General features: G+C 43.9%; 1 pseudogene; it reads right to left on the bottom strand.

Moving 5' to 3' along the window:
• Positions 1 to 2,749: 2,749 nt before the first annotated feature.
• On the bottom strand, positions 2,750 to 3,536 carry LOC102252246 (annotated as a pseudogene).
• Between the last annotated feature and the right edge of the window lie 4,029 nt (positions 3,537 to 7,565).

Below are 7,565 nucleotides of genomic sequence, written 5' to 3'. Positions count from 1 at the left end.
TTTTTTTACAGAGAGGAAGGGAGAGAGATAGAGAGTAGAAACATCGATGAGAGAGAAACATCGATCAGCTGCCTCCTGCACACTTACTGGAGAGAAGCATCAATGATGAGAGAGAATCATTGATCGGCTGCCTCCTGCACACCCCACACTGGGGATTGAGCAGGCAATCCGGCCATATGGCCTGACCGGGAATTGAACCGTGACCTCCTGGTTCATAGGTCCACATTCAACCACAACCAAGGTACATGCCCTTGACTGGAATCGAACCCGGGACCCTTCAGTCCGCAGGCCGACGCTCTATCCACTGAGCCAAACCGGCTACGGCATGACTGCTGTATTCTTGATGCTCTGCTCACATCCAAAACCCAGTGGCCACCCCGGCCCTCATTTGATCCACACAGAATATATTGTTTCTACTTTATAGACAAACAACAAAAACAAAAACAAAACAACCAAACTAAGACCAGGAGAGGCAGCATAAAGTTATCAAGTGCTAGAATTGAGACTTGATCCCAGCTCCATGCTCATAGGCCATGCTATTCTAATAAGAAAAACCCTTCTAAAGAGCTATGCAGGCCCCAGCTGGTTTGGCTCAGTGAATAGAGCATCGGCCTGCGGACTGAAGGGTCCTGGGTTCAGTTTCCATCAAGGGCACATATGTTGGTTGCAGGCTCGACCCTGGTGACAACCAACTGATGTGTCTCTCTCCCATCAATGTTTCTCTCTCTATGTCTCTCCCCTCCCTTCCACTCTCTCTAAAAATCAATGGAAGAATATCCTCAAGTGAGGACTAACAACAACAAAAAGTGCTTATGCAAAAGCAAGATGGGTGTTTGCAGCAGAATCGGATTGGATCGGATCAAGGAAGCTTGAGTGTGCTGGGTGGGATGGTTAATGTGTAACAAGAGGCACTCCTGAGGAGGAAAACCCCTAATTTTTATCATTTGCCATTTCCTGTGGTGTAAATACTCCCACTGTGGCCAATTTCAAGCTACCCATGTAATGTCCTTGAACACGGCATTAGACAGAGCTGTGCATCATTGAATCTCACCAGCCAGAGCCAGCACACCCTACACTTGAGTCTTCTGTTTTGGTCCTAATATTCTGTTAGTCTAAGCATACGTATCACTTACCTGCTCTGTCCTATTTCGTTACTGTGAAATGCAAGTCCTTGCAGGTGTCAAATGAAATGATGCAGGTTGAAACACTCTGGGGGAACAAAGAATGGCATGTTATCCAAATGCAAGATACTGTTAAAAAGCATAAATTAAGCCTATATATAGGCTTTGGAAAGTAACAACACTGTTCAAGAGTGTTGACTTCTTTGATTTAATTCATTGAAAACTCTTCAAGTGTGTAAAGCCTGGATTGTGATCCCAGGAGGGGGAAGCCCTGGAGACCTTGGCAGTTGGCAGGTGGCAGAATTAGGGCAAGGAGGAGACACAAGTTAACCTCCCACTTTTCAGGAGACCATGGAGGGAGGTCTTCCAGGAAGGAGGTTGAAGAGCAGTTGCTTGTGGTGTCCAGGAGAGGGCGCCATGTACCCAACTCCAGTCTCCCCCATCCCCAGGCCCTGTGTAGGAAGGGGAGGGGTCCGCCCTGGGGCTTGTTGGCTAGAAAAGGGGGGTGGTGCCTATGTCTTTGAACCTGGAAGCCCCCTACTATGCTTTCAGAGTTGGAGGTTTGGAAGAGAGGAGTTAACAAGTTGGGGCAGGTGTCTGCAAACGTTGTTTTTTTTAAGATTAAAAAAAAATATGTAGGAGGTTTGGAAGAGAGGAGTTAACAAGTTGGGGCAGGCGTCTGCAAACGTTTTTTTGTGTGTTTTTTTTTAAGATTTTAAAAAAATATGTGTTTTTTATTTTAGAGAGGAAGGGAGAGGGTGAGAGAGAAACATCAATGATAAGAGAGAATCATTGATTGGCTGCTTCCTGCACGCCCCCCACTGGGGAAGGAGCCCACAACCCAGGCAAGTGCCCCCCTGACCAGTTATCAAACAGTGACCTCCTAGTTCATAGGTCGATACTCAACCACTGAGCCACACCAGTTGGGTTGCAAACTTTTTTCTTAAAGGGCCATATAGCAAATACTTTCTCTGTCACAATTAGTCAACTTTGTGCTTCTAGTTCCAAAACAGCCATAGACTACATGTCCACAAATGGGCCTGGGTGCATGACAGTGAAATTTTATTTTAGGTGACTGAAATTTGAATTTCATGTAATTTTCTTGTGTCACAAAATAATTTTTTCTTTATTTTTAACCATTAAAAATGCAAAAAACTGCTCTTTGCTCTCAGGTATAGCTTATCAATGGGGCATCAATGATAATAAATGTTTGTTTGACACTTACTAGGTATCAGGTATTAAATGCTTAAATTCAGTGGTCTATATAGCTCATTTAACACCTAGAGGAGATCTTTTTTAACATCCACTCCTCTATAAGATAGGAAGTTTCAGTGATGATTATGAAAAGCAATACATAATTATTGCCAGAAAAGAAATAGAGTGAATTAAATTTTTCTTTTACTGAACATCACATATAATCATGTCAGTAACATGCATAAATAGATTTCACTGACCAATCAAGGGGAAAAGTAATGAATGAATACTGTTTAATTCTACTAATTAATTAAAAAGATTTTTTTTTTTCTGCAAAAAGCTTTAGTGTTTCCATTTGGTCCAAAGCAAGGGAGAGGGCTTCAGGGTGGTTAAAAGAATGGCTAGTGGTTTTGGGGAGAGGCTCGGACAAAAGCCAGACACCAGGGGAATGCAGAGGGGCCCCTCAAAGGCCTTTGGGCTCCAGAGGCTCCTAGTCATGCTGGAGGGTGAGCCTTTCGAAGAGATACTCACCCGGCCCAGCCCAGCCTGCCGAGGTGTGTCAAGTGGTCGCCCATCTTCTTGATCAGTTTCACCTCCTCATCCAGGAAGTGGTTCTCCAGGAAGTCACAGAGATGAGGGAGGGTCTGCGTGGCAGAACCTGGGGCCTGCAGCTCCCAAAGGGCCTGGTTCAGGCTCCTCTCCGAGGCCAGGGCGGCTTCCAGGGCATCCTGAGTTTCGCCCACTCATCCTGGGAGCCTTCAGCATGTCCTGGAAGAGAATGAGGCCACCGCGCTGGTTTTGTGTCTTTAAGATGCTCAGAGCCCTGGTGCTGCTTCTCCACCGACTCGAGGAAGAAGTGGCCCACGCCCTCCAGAGCCACATCCTTGTGGTCAGAATAGAAGCCCAGAGAGAGGTGGGTGTAGGAGGCCCACGGATGCAGGGCGGCCAGGCGGTTAACGGCAGCCTCCACCTCAGTGGAATAATTCTGACGAATTTGGGAGCTCATGGTTGTTCGGCAATGAGTTAAGGTAGAACAAAAGAGTGTGTTGGCTGATCTCGGAGGTGGTTCTGAAGGTGACGACTGGAAAAGACGATGGAGGGTGGTCGGAGGCTGGAAGAAGAGGCATCCCTGGGTCTGTTCCGTCCAAACACTGTTGAAGCAAGAGACAGATCCAGGACCGCCGAGGGCACTGTCTCTGAATTAATTTTTAAAACATTTTTTATTAATTTTAGAGAGAGGAAGGAAGAGAGAGAAACATTGATACAAGAAAGAAACATTGATTGGTTGCCTTCTGCACCCGCCCCAACTGGGGATTGAACCCACAACCTGGGTGTTGCCCTGACCAGGAATCAAACCCTTGATCTTTCAGTATATGGGACGACGCTCCAACCAACTAAGCCACACCAACCAGGGCTCCATTAATTAATATTTTTAGAGCAAAAACTTGTCTTTACATACTAGTCTGTTACAGTAATGAAGGATAACATGACAATTTAATAAATAAATAATCAAATAACAGTTTAAAGGAGACATTTCCATTTAAAAGATATGGCTCAGCCCTGGCCTCTGCGGCTCAGTTGGTTGAGCATCATCCCATGCACTGAAAGGTCACCGGTTTGATTCCTGGTCAGGGCACATGCCCAGGTTTTGGGTTCAGTTCCTGGTCACGGTGCATGCAAGGGACAGTCAATAGATGTTTCTCTCTCACATTGATGTTTCTCTCCCCCCCCCCTTTTTCTAAAATTAATAAAACATATTTAAAAATAAAAGATGTGGCTCAAATTCAGGAAAGATATTTTGGGTTTGAATTAAGACTTGAGCTTACCAAATAAAAATGATATAATTTACAGTTTGGCTCACTTTAAAATTTTAAATACAGATGGATTCTTCAAGTGATCAGACAGAATAAAGGAAGTGAAATTGCTCAAACTCAATTTTCTTTCTTTTTTTAATATATTTTATTGATTTTAGAGAGGAAGGGAGAGGGAGAGAGAGATAGAAACATCAATGATGAGAGAGAATCATTGATTGGCTGCCTCTTGCACGCCCCCTACTGGGGATCAAGCCCGCAACCCAGGCATGTGCCCTTGGCTGGAATCGAACCTGGGACCTTTCAGTCCGCAGGCCAACGCTCTATCCATTGAGCCAAACCAGCTAGGGCTCAATTTTCTTTTTAAAAAAAAATTTATTTTATTGATTTTTTTACAGAGAGGACGGGAGAGGGATAGAGAGTTAGAAACATCAGTGAGAGAGAAACATCGATCAGCTGCCTCCTGCACACCCCCTACTGGCGATGTGCCTGCAACCAAGGTACATGCCCTTGACCGGAATCGAACCTGGGACCCTTCAGTCCACAGGCCGACACTCTATCCACTGAGCCAAACCGGTGCAGCCAAACTCAATTTCTTTGCATTTGAAATCACAGGGCTATCATTGTTTATTTAGAATCTACGGCTTAAACAGAAGAATGTGTGGCATGAACTGTGCCCAAAGAGAACTCTAAGGATTTTGAATTGTTAAGAATTAATTCTCAAAATGAGCATATGTAGCCACTGTGTGTGTCCCGATGTCTAATAAAGAGTTGTCAAAATTCACTTTCCTGTAGAACACAATGTTTATTAAAGGATAAATCATAAGACTGTGCTCATTCACAGCTTACTAAACATCAACAGTAACCACAGCAATTGTTTAGACCGGCGATTTTCAACCAGTGTGCCACACCAGTTTTTAAAACATGCAATGCTCGACTATTTAGTCAGGGGCACTGATCTCCTTCCCCTTAGGTTGTCAAATAAAACAAATGACAACAGCCAACACAACAATAGCTCCGTAGTTGCAGCGTCGGTCCTCATACCAAATGGTCTTGGGTTTGATTCCGGGCCAAGGGCACGCACCCGGGTTGTGAGTTCGCTCCCTGCCCCTGGTCAGGCATGTGCGTGGAGGCGACCAGTCGATGTGTCTCTCTCACATCAATGTCTCTCTCTCTCCCTCTCTCTTTTACTCTCCTTCCCTCCCTCCCTTCCACATTCTCTAAAATGCAATGGAAAAAAATATCCACTAGTGAGGATTAACAAAACGAAGAAAATTATAAATTATACTTATTTTTTTGTCAGATCAGCAAAAATATATTTATGGCATGCTGCAGAATTTTAGTAATTAGTTTATGTGTGCCATGAGATGAAAAAGATTGAAAATTGCTGATGTAGACCAGGAGTTGACAAACCAGGGCTTGCTGGCCAAACCCAGCCCAATGTCTATTTTTGTAGGAACTAAGGATGGTTGTTGTTTTTTTAACTGGTTGGGGAAAAAAATCAAAAGGAGAATAATATTTCACAACATGTGCAAAGTAAAGAAGATTTGAATTTCAGCATCCACATCTCAAGGTGACTGGCACACAACCACACTCCCGCGTTCACGGATTGTCTGTGGCCGCTCTCGCACTGCGACTGCCAGCTACGGGGTCGGGGTCGCGGTCCGGCCCGCACAGCTGAGAATATTTACTCTCTGGCTCTTGACAGAAAAAGTTTGTTGACCTCTGGTTTAGACCAATAACAGATTTCTTAGGGGGAGTATTTTATCACTGACGTGGTCCAGAATTGCCTATACACAGCGATAATAGAAAAGCAACTAATAAAATAGGGTTTATTCTCCTTTTTGAATTTTCAAAAGACAGTGCCCCCCTTCATTGATAACGCCTGGGGCGGGCTGCATCCCTCATAGGCGCTAACTGGATCTTTACTATTCTCCTCATTTTGGAGAGGGGGGAGCTGAGGCACAAAGAGGCCCAGTAACGGGCTCAAGGTCACAGAGCTTGCGAGGAGTGGGGCTTGGGTTGAGCCCAGAGAGTTGTAGCTGTGATGTCCCCTCATCCTGATCATCCTGCCTGACGTTGCCATAAGCACTGCCCCCCAGGGGCCAGTCCGGCTTCAGATCCCGGCTTTGGATTTCGGCATCACTGCTTGCAGCCTTGGGCAAGACATCTCTTTTTGCCATAAGCACTGCCCCCCAGGGGCCAGTCCGGCTTTAGGTCCCGGCTTTAGGTCCCGGCTTTAGATCCCGGCTTTGGATTTCGGCATCACTGCTTGCAACCTTGGGCAAGACATCTCTTCTCTGAGCCTCGGTGTCCTCATCTATAAAATGGTTTTGACAAAACCCCCCACTCATTGGGGGTTTGGGAGGATCCACATAGTTAGCACAGTGCCTGGTAGAGTGAGTAATCAATAAATACTGGCTGTGTGTGTTTTTTTTGTTTGTATTTTTTTAAAAAAATATTTTTATTGATTTCAGAGAGGAAGGGAGCAGAGATAAAGGGTGTCCCAAAAGTCACTCAAGAAGTAATTTTGATAGAAAACACAGGTTTATAATTAAAAATTGTAAATTTAAAAGATATATATTTTATTGATTTTTTACAGAGAGGAAGGGAGAGGGTTAGAGTTAGAAACATTGCTGGCACATATGTATTCTTTCGCTGAAATTTTCCGTGACCGTTTTGCATAAATGTGGCTGAATTTCGATGAGGCTCATTTTCATCTTGATGGCTTGGTTAATCGACAAAATTGTCGCATTTGGGATTCAGAAAATCCACGAGTGATTGTTGAGAAACAAATGCACCCACAACGTGTCACTGTTTGGTGCGGATTTTGGGCTGGAGGCATCATCGGACCATTCTTCTTCGAAAATGTGGCTGCTCAGGCAATAACAAAAGAGTGCGTATGTGCCAGCAAAGCCGTGGAGGCCATTTACCCAATATGCTATTCCATACATAACTGTATACTTTATGAATCAATAAAAAATTTACAATTTTTAATTACAAACCTGTGTTTTCTATCAAAATTACTTCTTGAGTGACTTTTGGGACACCCTTTATCTCTGCTCCCTTCCTCTCTGAAATCAATAAAAATATTTTTTTAACAATCACTCGTGGATTTTCTGAACCCCAAATGCGACAATTTTGTTGATTAACCAAGCCATCAAGAGGAAAATGAGCCTCATCGAAATTCAGCCACATTTATGCAAAACGGTCATGGAAAATTTCAACAAAAGAGTGCGTATGTCCAGCAAAGCTGTGGAGGCCATTTACCTGATATCCTATTCCATACATAACCCTATACTGTATACTTTATGGATCAATAAAAAAATTTACAATTTTTAATTACAAACCTGTGTTTTCTATCAAAATTACTTCTTGCGTGAATTTTGGGACACCCTTTAGAAGAATCAATGATGAGAATCATTGATCATCTGCCTCC

The sequence above is a fragment of the Myotis brandtii genome, unplaced genomic scaffold (assembly GCF_000412655.1).
Source record: "Myotis brandtii unplaced genomic scaffold, ASM41265v1 scaffold122, whole genome shotgun sequence".
NCBI lineage: Eukaryota > Metazoa > Chordata > Mammalia > Chiroptera > Vespertilionidae > Myotis > Myotis brandtii.
Note: the sequence above shows the minus strand (reverse complement) of the source record. Positions and strands in the feature narration are given on the sequence as shown.